Source organism: Lathyrus oleraceus, chromosome 7 (assembly GCF_024323335.1).
Source record: "Lathyrus oleraceus cultivar Zhongwan6 chromosome 7, CAAS_Psat_ZW6_1.0, whole genome shotgun sequence".
Taxonomy (NCBI): Eukaryota; Viridiplantae; Streptophyta; class Magnoliopsida; order Fabales; family Fabaceae; genus Lathyrus; species Lathyrus oleraceus.
Genome location: NC_066585.1, coordinates 402,107,939 through 402,123,186, shown reverse-complemented (window position 1 = coordinate 402,123,186; position 15,248 = coordinate 402,107,939). Strand labels below are relative to the sequence as shown.

Genomic DNA, 15,248 nt, shown 5'->3' with positions numbered 1-15,248 from the left:
CTCCTAGGGAGCCCTTTTTGTGTGGATATGTGTTTTTGTGCAAATGATGTTTGAAATAAATAGAATGGGGGGATGAGAAAAGAATTCATTAATTATATTTTTGTGTTTGACAAGACCTTTGAACTTGTCTCTACGTACCAACATAAAAATGAGGGATCAAAACCCCGTAGTTTGTGGTAACAATTTCAAAGTGAATGCATTGCTTTTAACAAAAATTTAAGTTTAACAAAGGCACAAAAGGCTTAAAAAGGTTTGAATGAGTGTTAGTTTTTTTTTGGCTTTTTAAATTTTAAATCAAGTATAGTTAGGTTTATTTACAAGTTTGATTAAGAAAGTAAGTTTCAAAATGCAATGGCATAAGGCCAAAGTTTCTAATTTGCAATATGGTCCAAGTTTAGAAATCACAAACAAAGAAGATTTTTTAAAGAGGAGGGAGAGATTTTTTGAAATTAAAGAAGTGGGAGGAGATGAAGAGACTAATCTTAAGCAAAAATTTAAAAGTTAAGAGTTGAAAAGATCTTACCAATGGGCTGCAATCCAACAGACAAGAATGTCATATAGAAACCCAAATTTCCCTTGGACTTTAGAATCAAGCAACATCAATACATAAATAGAAAGGTGAAAAGCAAGGCATCAAATAAATATAGCCACATACAAACTTAGCAACTCCATGATATTCTTCAAAATTTCCCATGCATCAGATGACTTCAAAGATGGCATTAGGCACAGGTTCAAAATAACAGCTTAACTATGATCATGTCGAAGATGAACTCAAATGGATCTTCAATACAGTATCAAATGAGTGTTCACTTCCCAAGCACTTGGTTTCATGAAAGTTGGCATTGGCCAAGTCCTTTGCATAGGGAGTGTTGCCTAAATTCTAAGTCCAATAGTCTTAGATCAAACCAACAGTACACACAACATGTTTTTTAGGGTTTTTGTTATTATTATGTACATTAAGGTCAAAAGACCTCACAAACAAACAAGTAATACAAACATAAAATATCACAAATTATGGCTCAAGTGGGCATACAATCTCACTTACTAGAATGTAATGCCTTTTACGTCACAAATTTAGCGCTATGTTAAGCAATCGTAATTGGACTTATGTAGAAGTCACAATTATTTGAGGTCGAGCAATAGAATTTTGGTGTTAATGCATGTTAGAGACATAGTATAATGGACTATACTCATGAAACATACCACACACAAAAAGAATATGCAAAGTGGTGAACCTAATCTCATCCATACTCATGTTAACTTTGCAATCAACTAGCATTAGGATATTTGAGATATCATAGGTCCATGGCATAAATGAATAAAGAAGGGGAATAAGATGAAGAGGAAGGGGGAACGGAATCAACACAAATTGATCAAAGGAGGACTTTTACCAAATTAAGATCATTCATTCATTTTGGGAGATGAAATGTACATTTCATCAATCCCCTAAATCCAATGATCCTAACCTAACAAAGTCAAATCAACCTTGACCAAGGCCCAAATAACACAAGTCAAACTCAACAAGTCAATTAAAATGGCTCTACACAATTTATTTGGCAATTAATCAATTAAAAACTATTAAAAATAATGCATTAAATTAAATATGGTTTGTCAATTTCCTAAAACCTCATCAAAACATCAAAGAAATGGCCATGAGATTTATCATAGGTCAAACAAGGTCAAGGACCTTGTAGAAAAAATTTCATAAATTTTGGAAACTTAAAATTATTTTTAAACAATTAAAAATATTCATAAAATCAATTAAATCATGAAAAATATTAATAATGATCCAAAAAATAATTTTAATTCAGAAAATGAAAGAGGATTTTATTTTTAAAAAATTGGTGAAACTCTCATATTTTTTAGATCAATATAAAAATTAATATGAATTAATGAAAATAACACAAATAAAATGAAAATTGGAAAATAAAAAAAAAACGTGGACCACTTGATCTCCCTTCTTAATTAAGGTGGCAGATCAAGTGGATCCAAACGGGCGTTTCACCATGGACTTGAGTCAGCGCGCCACAAACAAGGTATTCAAAACCAATGCTCGTGATTATATTAATTCAAAAAGATCATGTGGCTCTGGACCATGCCAACTCACCACCAGAGAAAAACTCTTGTCACCTTCTCAAGCGAGCCTCGCCGGACTGGTCCACTCGTCACCATCACTAAAATAAAAAAGAAGGACATGATTTTAAAGTAAAAATGGAACTGATCACGAATTTGGCCTCAATTCATCCTAACTCCAAGTATATTGAGAGATACATGGAGTTGAAATTTAGGTACATGATCTGAGTTGCTTCGATTTGACCTCAAAGCAACTCAATCTTCTTGCCTACATTGGTAGGACTTCAGACAACCAAGTAACCAAGAGAATTATGGAGAATTGAGTGAGAATTGAAGAGATGAAAAATTCTGGAAAATACCTTCAATGCAGTGCAGAATTCGATTGCTCTTGCTTTAATTCTTGCTTGATCTCACTCAAGAAGCTTGCAGAAGTAAATTAGAATCAACCAAAGGCTTTAGATCCCTGGAGTTTTAAATCTCAAAACAGTGAGATTCAAACTCAATTTTCAAAGAAATTCTCAAGTTTCTCCTTTCAAATGGAAGAGTTTGGGGTATTGGAGCAAAGCTGGTGCGAGGGGCTCCTTAATTCTGAGCACAGGGACCTCTATTTATAGTTGTAGCTCATGTTATTTGCACCTTCAAATTAAACTTCCAAATTTGGAAATGGATGATGCATGCTTGAGTGGGCGTGTACAGGCCCATGAAGTCACTCTCTTAGGTCCATAATCAAGTGTGAATGAGTCTGGCAAAACTTGGAATGCAAGGCAATTCGCTATGGTTGTTTGAAGTTTTGATTTTGCCAAATGATGATGCCATGTTCAAGCTATGCGTAGACCATCCAAATCTTGTCCAAAATGGATGAAACTCTACTTTTTGGAAATGTTAGATCAAGAGGAACAACTTTCATGTTGGACACTTTTCCATTTGAAGCATGTATCATGATGAATCTTGAGGTGGAAGTTTGGAAATGTTAACATATCAAAAAAAATCTAAGTGTCAAGCCATATGTTCACTTATTCCATCTTGGCTAACTTTTTATGTGAGCTTCAAATGAGAAACGTTCCTTCACCAAAGTTGTATATATTTTAAATTCCTTCAAAACGGTCCCAAATTTGACCTCATTTGGATTTAATATGAATGCGTTATGCATTTTTGAAGTTGAGGAAAGTCACATGTTCAATGGTATTGGTCCAAAATGACCTATAATGTATCCTCATATTACATGCTCATAAAAGTTGAATTAGATCTTCCTCAAAACATCAAAGTTGAAGTACATAGCTTAAATTTGATTGTGAAACTTTTAAATCTTTCATATCATGAAAATTGAGCAAGGTATGGCCTTAGGAAGTGGACCTCCAAATTAGGGTTTAGACAAAATGACCTATAATATTTTAACATAAAAAAATGACTCTCCAAGCAAAAATAGCTCTATACCTCAACATGAAAGTTGTTTGGAATGTCATTTAGAGTAATTTTTTTCTTGGAATGATTTTCATATGATAAAAATTGTAGGAGATAGGGTCTAGGGGATCCCAGTTTTGATCAGATGAATTCCTCTGGTCAACCACCATTAACCAACTTGCTAGCTTGAAATTCTCTTGACTTTTGGGACTCATGGGAGATCATATATGCATAATATGATTAAATTTGAAGTCTCCCTTCAATTATTTGATCAAATGTTGAAGAAGTTTGGTGAAGTAGTTACACAAGATACCCAGATGAACTAGGGTTTCCAAGGCAAACCAATTCCAAACTCTTGATGTTTTCTTGAACAAAGTAACATGTAAAGATCATAGGGACTCATAAATGATGTCTAAAGCCATTGTAGACCAATTATTAATTGAGCTCTTAGTCATGAGGGTCTTAAACCCTAGATATGAGCTTGATGGATCAAAAGTGATCATGTACTTTACCTACAAAATAGTTAGACAAATGCAAAGACATATTTTTGGTATTTTGGTTAGTAAAGATGATAAAATACAAAGTATGATACAATCACATGGTGCTTGGTGATCTCTCCCAATGCAAATCCAATGAGTGATGGGTAAGGAGGATGCCAAGGTATGATCCCAATGTTAATGCATATGATGAGATAGCATGAGGGATCTTAGGGTCAAAATTGGGGTCTTACAGATGTCCTGGAAAGTATCGTGTTTTTTTATCAATCTGATTAGAAGATATTGGTTGAGATGCCCCCAACTTTGTGCGAGTTGAGTTATTATGAGCACAATCATGCTTCTTGCCACATATGTTCAAGAAATCCTCGAGGGTGTGCCGTGGTGAAAAGAGATTTACAAGAGATGTTGGACCAAAATCTTATTTAGATTATGAGGGATTGCGATGAAGATGAGCATGTGGTAAATGTCATGATTCCCCATTTCAATATCCTAGAACCAATTGTGATTGCTTATAATAGTCAAAAGTCTGTTGTTTATACGTTGGTCATTCGTTTGGCGGGTCATATGCCATATGAATCTGATAAATTTGTTCCTTACAAGTAAAATACTACCATATTGGAAGATGGTAAAGAAATCCATATTCCTTCATTTTCTTCTATTGTGAACATTGTTGATGTAAGTGGTGTGACCCAAAGTGGTCGAGTATTCACTTCTGCAACTCCTAAAAGAATTGAAGATACTTCGATAGGGAAGCAAACTCAGGTGGAAACTCCAATTATGCAGTTTAGCCAGTCGAGCAGTGTGAACCAAACGTCTGATCAAGATGAAGTGATGAAATTGATTAAGAGAAGTGAATTCAATGTGGTGGATCAGTTACTGCACACCCCGTCTAAAATATATGTCTTATCTCTGCAGATGAATTAAGAAGCTCACAGAGAGGATTTATAGAAGGTGTTGGAGCAAACCTATGTGGATCATGATGTAACTATTGGTCAGTTTGATGGCATTATGACCAACATTACTGCATGTAACAATTTGAGCTTCAGTGATGAAGAATTTACCGAGCATTGGAGAAATCAAATTTGGCTTTACACATCTCTATGAATTGTCAAGATTATGCTCTATCTAATGTATTGGTTGACACTGGCTCTTTTGTGAATGTTATGCCTAAGTTTACTCTGTCCAAGCTCTCCTATCAAGGTGCTCCAATGAGGTTTAGTGTAGTTATTGTGAAAGCCTTTGATGGCTCGAGGAGGATTATGATTGGGGAAGTTGATATCCCGGTAAAGATACTGCCTTACTTATTTCATATTAATTTTCAAGTGATGGATATCCATCTCGCCTATAGTTCTCTTCTGGGTCGTCCATGGATTCACGAAGCTGGGGCAGTGGCATTAACTCTCCATCAGAAAAGTTGAAGTTTGTGAAGAATGGGAAGTTAGTGATTATGGGTGGAGAGCAAGCCATGTTGGTAAGTTATCTCTCATCATTTTAATACATTGATGATGTCGAAGTCGTGGGAACTCCGTTCCAAGCTCTTTTTGTTGATGATAATGTTGTTAAGAAGAATGGGTCATCCATGACTTCTTTGAAAGATGCCTGATAAGTCGTAGAGAATGGTTAAGTTGATGGATGGGGTCATGTTGTTGAAGTTGCTGAGAACAAGAATAGAGTTGGTTTAGGCTTCTCCCCTGGTTCAACCCGAAGAGATTTGAGTCAAATCCAAGAAGTTTTTCACAATGTTGGCTTCATTCACTCCAAAGATCAGTCTGCTGTTGCAATCCTGGAAGATGGTCAAGAACAGGAAGCGCCAAACTTTGTGACGCACGGATTGATGTGCCAGAATTTGACTGTTGTTGATGTTCCCACTATTATTCACTTGTCAAAGTAATATATTTTTGTTATTTTCAAAAAAAATCCTTTCACTATGCCCAAGGTGAAAGTTAATCTATGTGGGCTTTGTTTCAAATTTTTATCATCATTAATAAAATGTTATTTCGTTTATCCATATTATGTTTTCTCTGTTCTCTTTTTCTAGAAAAAAATGGTAACATAAAAAACCAAGATAATAATCACTTGTTATATCAACATCACAATGTGTGTTTATTTATTCATATTCTAAAATCAAGCATAAAATCATTGTGCAGATTAATTGTTAAACCCATTGAAAATTATGAATTTATGCCCTCTCCCAACTTTGAGTTCCCTGTGTTTGAAATGGAAGAAGAGAATATTGAAGAGATTCCTGATGAGATTTCCCATTTTCTTGAGCACAAGGAGAAGACCGTTCATCCTCACAAGGAGCCATTGGAAGTGATTAATTTGGGTTCTAAAGATAACAAGAAAGAAGTCAAGATTGGGGCACTACTTTGTCCAGATGTTAAGGACGAGATGGTAGAGCTTATTAAAGAATATGTTGATATATTGCTTGGTCTTATCAAGATATTCCAGGTCTTGATATTGATATTGTGGAGCATAGATTATCGTTGAAGCCCGAGTGTTCGCCCTTTAAACAGATGTTGAGAAGAACTCATCCTGATATGGCTGTTAAACTGAAAGAAGAGGTTCAGAAGCAGATTGATGATGGTTTCCTTGTTACTTCTGAGTATCCTCAAAGGGTGGCCAATATTGTGCTTATTCCGAAGAATGATGGAAAAGTTCGGATGTGTGTTGATTATAGAGATTCGAACAAATCTAGCCCAAAGGATTATTTTCCTCTGCCGCATATTGACATGTTGGTAGATAATACAGTTAAGTTCAATGTCTTCTCCTTTATGGATGGTTTCTCCGGTTATAATCAGATCAAGATGGAACCTAAGGACATGGGAAAGACAATGTTTATTACACCATGGGGAACATTCCGCTATAGAGTGATGCCTTTCGGTTTAAAGAATGTCGGTGCGACCTACCAATGAGCCATGACTACTCTTTTCCATGACATGATGCATAAGGAAATAGAAGTCTATGTTAATGACATGATTGCTAAGTCGAAGATTGAAGAAGATCATGTTAAGTATTTGTTGAAACTGTTTCAGCTTTTGAGAAAGTTTAAACTCTACTTGAATCCTAATAAGTGTACTTTTGGTGTCTGTTCAGGGAAGTTGTTGGATTTTATTTTCAGCTAGAAAGGTATTGAAGTAGATCCTGATAAAGTCACATTTATTCAAGAGATGCCTACACCAAAGATATAAAAGCAAGTCAGAGAATTCCTTGGGGTTATGAATTACATATCCAGGTTTATATCTCACATGACTGCCACATGTGGGCCAATCTTCAAGCTTCTCCGTAAAGATCAAGGTTATGTTTGGACAGAAGACTTCCATAAAGCTTTTGACAACATCAAAGAATATATGCTTGAACCTCATATCTTGTTTTCTCCAGTGGAAGGAAGACCTTTGATCATGTACTTAATTGTGTTAGAACAGTCCATGGGTTGTGTACTTGGACAACAAGATGAAACCGGTAGAAAGGAGCATGCCATCTACTATCTGAGTAAGAAAGTTACAGACTGTGAGTCTCGGTACTCCATGCTTGAGAAGACTTGTTGTGCTTTAGCTTGGGCTTCCAAACATCTACACCAGTATATGATTAATCATACCACTTGGTTGATATCCAAAATGGATCCAATCAAGTATATCTTTGAGAAGCCTGCTTTGATTGGGAGGATTGCTTGTTGGTAGATGTTATTGTCTGAATATGATATTGAGTATCGTACTCAGAAGGCGATTAAAGGAAGTATTCTTGTAGATCATTTGGCTTAGCAACCAATTGATGATTATCAATCCATCAGGTTTGACTTCCTTGAGGAAGATGTTATGTACTTAAAAGCTAAAGATTGTGATTAACCATTACCTGAATAACCACCAGAGCTTGGATCCTGGTGAGGTTTAGTGTTTGATGGAGTTGTTAATGCTTATGGTAATGGAATTGGGGGAATCATCATTACTCCACATGGTTCTCATCTCCTTTTCACTATAAAATTGATGTTTGATTATACGAACAACATGGCAGAATATGAAGCTTGTACCATGGGTCTTAAAGAAGTTGTTGATTTGAGAATCAAAATTCTTGATGTATATGGAGATTCAGCCATAGTGGTTAATCATATTAAAAGAGAATGGGAGACTCGTCATCCTGGCTTGATTCCTTGCAAAGATTATGCAAGGAGGTTGTTGACTTTCTTTAACAAAGTTGAGTTTCATCATATACCTCGTGAAGAGAAACAGATGGCGGGCGCTCTGGCTACTTTGTCTTCTATGTATAAAGTAAATTGTTGGAATGATGTGCCTAGTATCAGAATTATGCGCCTTGATAGGCCTGCTCATGTGTTTGCATCAGAAGAAGTTATAGATAATAAGCCTTGGTATCATGATATCCAGTATTTCCTCCAAAGTTATGAATACCCACTTGGGGAATCTAGCAAAGATAAGAAGACTTTGAGAAGACTGGCTGGAAATTTCTTTATAAATGAAGATGTGTTATACAAGAGAAACTTTGACATGGTTTTCCTCAAACGCGTGGATAAACACGAAGCAGACATGTTAATGAAAGAAGTTCATGAAGGATCCTTTGGTACTCATGCCAATGGACATGCAATGGCTAAAAAGATGTTAAGGGTGGGTTACTATTGGCTGAGAATGGATCCTGATTGTTGTAAATATGTAAAGAAGTGTTATAAATGTCAAATTTGACCCCCGCGTATTCATAGAAGGCTATCTCGTGCTCAAGAAGATCTTGTCTTTCAACACTGATTCTAAGGGCAAGTGGACTCCTAACTATGAAGGCCCATATTTTATTAAGAGAGCCTTCTCTAGAGGTGCAATGATTCTTACGACTATGGATGGTGAGGAGCCCCCTCGTCCTATAAATGCTGATGTAGTCAAGAAATAATTCGCCTAAAAAATAAAAGAATAGCTCGCTAAATTGACAATCCGAAAAGGCGGCTTAGGCAAATATGAGCGTCTCGGTGGATTTAAAACCCGAAATAGCAATCCATAAAAAAATTAGAGACATAAACAGAAAATAATCATCCCGGTAGATTGAACCTGAGAGGTAAATCTAAGAAAAAGTTATGGATTATGGCAAGTAACGGCATCAGGTCAGACTTGATCATATGAAGCAACAATGCCTATCAAAGGTTCTCGTTTAGTCATCCTCGACCGAAGTTCTGAGCATAGCGGAATTCAAAGTTGTTAGGGAGAATAGTGGTCATTGTATTTCAATGTAAACCTTTCCATGTATTAACCATTTTTTTCAAATTTGTAATGATCCATGGGGTACCATTCTATCAATAAAATTTGTAATTTGCGGGCTACCATTCTATCAATAAAATTTGAGCCTTTTGCCCATTTGTTTGTTGTTCTTATCTTATTTCAGTTTACGAAATTTTATTTATTTTTTATAATAATTTTTGAAACAAAAATATATATAAACAATCATGTATTTGAAATTTTCAAAAAATATTTTCCTCGACTTGTGAATATAAAAGAGGAATGTCAACAGTGATCTCAAGGATGGTAATATCTTGAAGAGCGGAACTCAGTATTCTCCCAAGACGGGATTTTCCTTATGAATGTATGCAAGATCATCAGTTTCCCCAACATAAGATTGCAGGAATGATAGATTCCCTAGTGAAGTCGCCAACAGGTCTTCGGAGTTTGTTCGAATGTTTCTTATCCCCAAAAAACCTTTCCTCGAAACGGATTTCATGCTTTTAGGAGATTAATTTTGGGTCTCCAAGAAGTATTTCTTACCTCTCTCCTGAAGGATTTAATCCTTGTGTCATGATTTAAGCCTTGTGTTAGGATTTAGCTCCTTTGATGGCTTATGATATTTCCTTGCAGGTTTCATCTTCAGCTAAATCCCTATAAAGATCTCTAGTAGTACATCCACCTTGTTGAGATTAGCTGAGTTTCTGGTTGTACCGTGTTATTGATCTAATCCTTTTGTTCCTGTTTTATCAACACATTCACACACGTATTCATATTCATACTAATGGCATCATGATGTTTATCTATGCATCTTGCATTTCTTGGTGCTTTCCCCACTCTCTGGTGTTTTCCTCCCCACTGAGTGTGTGCGTCCTCTCTCCAATAGAGTGTAGACCTTAGGTAGAAATAGCTTATAATTTCTAATCCCCCGTGGAGTTTGATCCTCGTGGAAGATTTTGTTTCAGTTTTCCTTTCTAGTTCATTATCTGGATGGAGTTAATCCTTAGTTGAGTTTATTTCCACATCGGGATGAGTCTTCTTTAACCGTTTCTCTCTAATTTAATCCTGGGTTAAACTTTGGTCCCTGGAATTTATTATCTTTATTAAGCTATCACTCGGATGATAGTAGGTAATAATTTCTCATATCTTTGGTTGATTATCTTTGTTAAGTTATCACTTAGTTGATAGTTGGTAATCATTCCTTTTGAACTTATTATCTTTGTTAAGTTATCACTCGGCTGATAGTAGGTAATAATTTCTCTTACCTTTGGTTGGTTATCTTTGTTAAGCTAATCATTCCTTTTTAACTTATTATCTTTGTTAAGTTATCACTCGGCTGATAGTAGGTAATAATTTCTCTTACTTTTGGTTGGTCACCTTTGTTAAGCTATCACTTGGTTGGTAGTTGGTAATCATTCCTTTTGAACTTATTATCTTTATTATGCTATCACTTGGCTTATAGTAGGTAATAATTTCTCTTACCTTTGGTTGGTTACCTTTGTTAATCTATCACTTGGTTGGTAGTTGGTAATCGTTCCTTTTGAACTTATTATCTTTGTTAAGCTATCACTCGGTTGATAGTAGGTAATAATTTGTCTTACCTTTGGTTGGTTATCTTTATTAAGATATCACTTGGTTGATAGTTGGTAATCATTCCTTTTGAACTTATTATCTTTGTTAAGCTATCACCCAACTGATAGTAGTAATAATTTCTCTTACCTTTGGTTGGTTACCTTTGTTAAGATATCACTTGGTTGGTAGTTGGTAATCATTACTTTTGAACTTATTATCTTTGTTAAGCTATCACTCAGCTGATAGTAGGTAATAATTTCTCTTACCTTTGGTTGGTTACCTTTGTTAAGTTATCACTTGGTTAGTAGTTGGTGTCATACCCCAAAATTCGCCATACCCTTCATATTGTTCAGCTAGGCCACTAACCCTAGTCATTTGCATATCATTAAGCATTCATTTTATTTGCATAAGCATGGTTCAACACAAGAAGACAGTGACTTGAATTCAGAGTTTTATGCTTGCAACTAGTGGAAACTAGGATTTCTCAGCAACTTGGGGTGGCCCCAAATCAAACCCTAACTTGGAGATGGCCCTTTATGCTTGTGTATTGTGCTTGTATTTGGTGTGTTAACTGTGGCTTCTTAAGGAAGTAAAACCCTAGTTTGGGGATCCTTACTTGACTAAGACGTCCCTAAACCCTAGTCATGTTCCATGCCATCATGAAGACCCATAACCCTAATTCTATCCTTCATGTCATTGTGATTTGGTTTTGTAGCTTGGCCAAGTTTCACCCAACCTCTTGTATGTAGTTCATGCTTATGGATCCTCTTGTTATTGATTTCATAGTCCTCATGCTCCCACATGTGCATCCTATGATTGTGTCCCTTGGTTTGGGCCTAAGTACAGGTTGTGCTAGTCCATTGGGCCTCTTCAAGTACATGGTTCATACTTTCCTTGGTTTCATTTGGTCAAGGATATTCAAGTCCACTCCATGCCATTGTCATTACCATTGGTACTTGGTCCATGAACGTCCAGCTAGGTCCTAGTTCATTGTGCCTCTTGGTCCTTGCCAAGATCTTTGCTTCATGCTTGTCATTAGTCATTCAAATTATGGTTATGTCCTTTGAGTTAGGTTAATGATTCATTCAAGTGTCAATCCATTTCAAAGCCATATTCATTAATTCACCAAGTCCATCAGTACATCCATTCATCATTTAGTTCATATCAAATCCATCCATTTTGAAGGTCAAGTTTGTATAAAATTTAATGTTATGGTCAAATTCATCCAACATTTCAATTCAAGGCATGGTCATAATCACCAAATTCATCCCAAATAATCATTTACATTGCACAAGAATGTTCATTACATCAAGAAATACAAAAAATGGAAGTTTGACCCCATGTTGACTTTGGTCAACAGTTGACTTTTTGGTCAACATTGACCAAAGTCAACCCAATCCCCAAAAGATCCTAAAAAAACTAATCCCAATTTCATCCTTAATCTTCAATATTTGGTACTTGATCACATGGTTAGCCATTTGTACATGTTGATGACATGCCTCTTTTGTCCATTTCATATGCATAAAGCCAAAGCAGTGGGTGATGCCATGAATATTTGCGACAAAGCATGCTAGTAGAGGCAGGAAAAGCCATCGATGCCCAAGGCAACAAGTCCAAAGCCATTACCTTGTTGCAAACTGGAGCAGCACAACCTTGAATTGCACATGAGTCAAACCATGTCTATTGTTGCAAACACAATCAGTCATCCCCATGCCCAGACAGATCTGCAAGTGAGTCACACCATGGAGCATGTGTGAACATAAGCCTTGGTTTTCTTTGGAACAAAGTTAAACCATTCACAAAAACAAGTCCTACAATACCAAATCAGCTCCAAAGCAGTCAAATCAAAAGGCAAACTATGAATAAATGAGGGCAAGGGTACAATGTAAAACATACCATACAGAATATCATGCAGAACTAGTGTAGGCCAAGGCAGTTCCATTGATTACACCAAGTTGAATGTCAATTGCACAATGGAATGATACTTTGAACCTTGCAAACTTGTAACAAATGCACCTTGTAATGACCATGAACAAGAAGTTGTAGTCATGTAGCAGGCTGGCAATGACTATCTCCCTGCTTGGGACCATCTAACCATATCAGTATCTGCAGCATAAATACCAAACAATTAAGCTGCAACAAACCAGGGCCATACAACAAACTCATGTCATGAACCCTGCCAACCTATACCTGATCAATAAGCCTTAACTAATGTTGCAATGCCACAAGCAAAACATGCCATGAAGCCATATATCCTAATGCAAAACCAAGACCACATGAATCAAGGCATACATGAAACAGCAATTCATACCCAAACTGTCATAAGCCATCATATGAACTGCAAAACCTGCATTTGGCCATTTAACCACCATCATGAGCATCCTGAATCAGCTGCATGAATACCAGGCCACCTGGAAGCCAACAGTACAGGACAACAAAATCCACAACAATTGGCAATCTGAAACAGAATAATGGAAATGAAAATACAACTGTGCAGACAACCAAGCAAGTCCATCTTACCATTTGCAACAATAAATACAATTGAGAAATACCATCATGCTTCAAAACCTGTAGCAAAATATGGAAAAAGCAAGCAGGAATTGTCACACCTTACAAGTCTAGCTCTGCAACACAAACCGATTCAAGGTCCTACATCATGGTTCAGTCAGAGGAAATTGGAAAACCACTCCACCTGCATTATAACACAGTAAACATTCTACTGTCAATCAAGCATCATCAGTGCACCATCCAAGAACACCTACTGCGGGACATACATCACTACTTATCATCAAGTTGTTCATAATTGAACTAAAACCAAAGCAATGTCACCATTTATTAAAGACAGAGTCCTAATCCAATGGAAAAAACCACATCATAAGGGCAAGACCAATTCAAGAATGTACTATCCAAGCTTCTGATTCAAATTGTGCAAAACACTTGAGTCAGTGGCACTTGCATTGGAAAATCGAATGGCAGAGTAAGTACAAGATTGGAGAACCTGTAGAATCCAAATCATTTAGTTAAACCAACCCCAAGGCAATCCAGTTTGGATATCCATAAGTAAATAGAAAACCTGCAGCAAATGGATTGAAGATTAAAACACGTGCTTTTTCACTCAGCTGATCCTAAATGCCACGTGACCTAATTGAAACTCAGATTCTTATTTCATGAATACACTTAATTACCAGATGGATAAATCAAGATCTAACAACTCAGGTTCAATTCCCTAAACTACCCTCTTGGATCACACTATAATTAAGGCAATCATTGCCAATCATTGGGGTCGAATTTTCATCCAAAGAATCTTGCAATTCAGAATCCTTCCCTAACCTTCAGTACGCGCTCACTCCATTATTGTGAGAGCTTCAACATTCTAAGTTCTACACGGAAGAGATAAGAACCACCATTCAAACTCTCAACTCTCAATTCTCAGCATCATAATCACGTTTGGACTCAGCAAGAATTCCACAAGAGTAGAGGAAAATAGGAGAAACGTTGTACAAGAAGAAAGAAAGGAAGCGTACCTGAGGTCGTCGTTGCTATCGTCGTCATCTCCGGCATCATCTCCGGCAGGTATTTTGTTCGAACTTTCTGGTTCCGCTCCGTTTTGGTTACCACAATGTAGTATCAGGTTAGGGAGATCAAAGCCCTAACCTAGAAGTCTTTGATCTTCGTCATGGCTCATTTAATTTCTGGAAATCGTTTTAAGGTTCTTGCACCTCTGAGCTCGATCTGGTTAGGAGGTTTAGGGTAATTTCATTTGGACATTTGATTTAGGACAGTGAGGTGGTGATGGTCAGTTTGGCATTTGATTTTGGTGTTTAGAGCTTCGTCGTCGCCGGCGATGAGCTCCGGCGCGACGGAGGTTTGTCCACCGGTCGCAAGTGGAGGGAATTTTTAAACCTGTTGGAGATGACTTGGCATGCGAGTTGATCTCCTGGTGTGAGGAATTGGGCCCCAGACCCATGTATTTACACTTCACACACGTCATTTCAACCTTGCGCCCCCTGTCTGTTGAAGGCTAGGATTAGTGGGCCTTTGATTGGGCTTTGGTGCATTTGTCATTCAACATTCTGCTTTAGGCGTACACCCCCCTATTTGGGCCTAAAACTAATCTTTCTGTCAAGGCCCATTCTGATTTTCTGTTTAGGTCCATTGCACCTTGTTTTTGTTTAATATTTGAATTTTAATTTGATTTTGGATAATTGTTTTAGTAGTTTGAATTTAATTTGATGATAGTTTTAATATTTAAATTTTAATTTGGTTTTTGATAATTGTTTTGGTAGTGAGATTTTACTTTGGTAATAATAGAATTGTTTTAATATTTGAATTCGATTATTGATCCTCTTGATATTTGTTTTGATTAATCTTGATCTCTAACATCCTAACATCTAACATTAACATCTAACCTCTAATTTCCGCTTCTAACTTCTAATTTTTAATTCTTGTACCTAACTTCTAACATTTAATTTTTTTTCATTTACTTTATTTGCTT

At 36.5% G+C, this 15,248-nt stretch overlaps 1 long non-coding RNA gene across 5 annotated transcripts; it reads right to left on the bottom strand.

Moving 5' to 3' along the window:
* Window positions 1-12,005: 12,005 nt before the first annotated feature.
* On the bottom strand, window positions 12,006-14,728 carry LOC127107937 (uncharacterized). 5 transcript variants are annotated; one of them, XR_007795871.1, is made up of 5 exons: window positions 14,278-14,728; window positions 13,274-13,826; window positions 12,944-13,164; window positions 12,650-12,859; window positions 12,006-12,564 (listed from the first exon to the last, which is right to left on the bottom strand). It is a non-coding gene; the product is annotated as an uncharacterized LOC127107937 (long non-coding RNA). The 5 variants fall into 5 exon arrangements; XR_007795870.1 differs by having other exon boundaries at window positions 12,944-13,445; window positions 13,528-13,826; XR_007795867.1 differs by having other exon boundaries at window positions 12,944-13,826.
* Window positions 14,729-15,248: the final 520 nt, after the last annotated feature.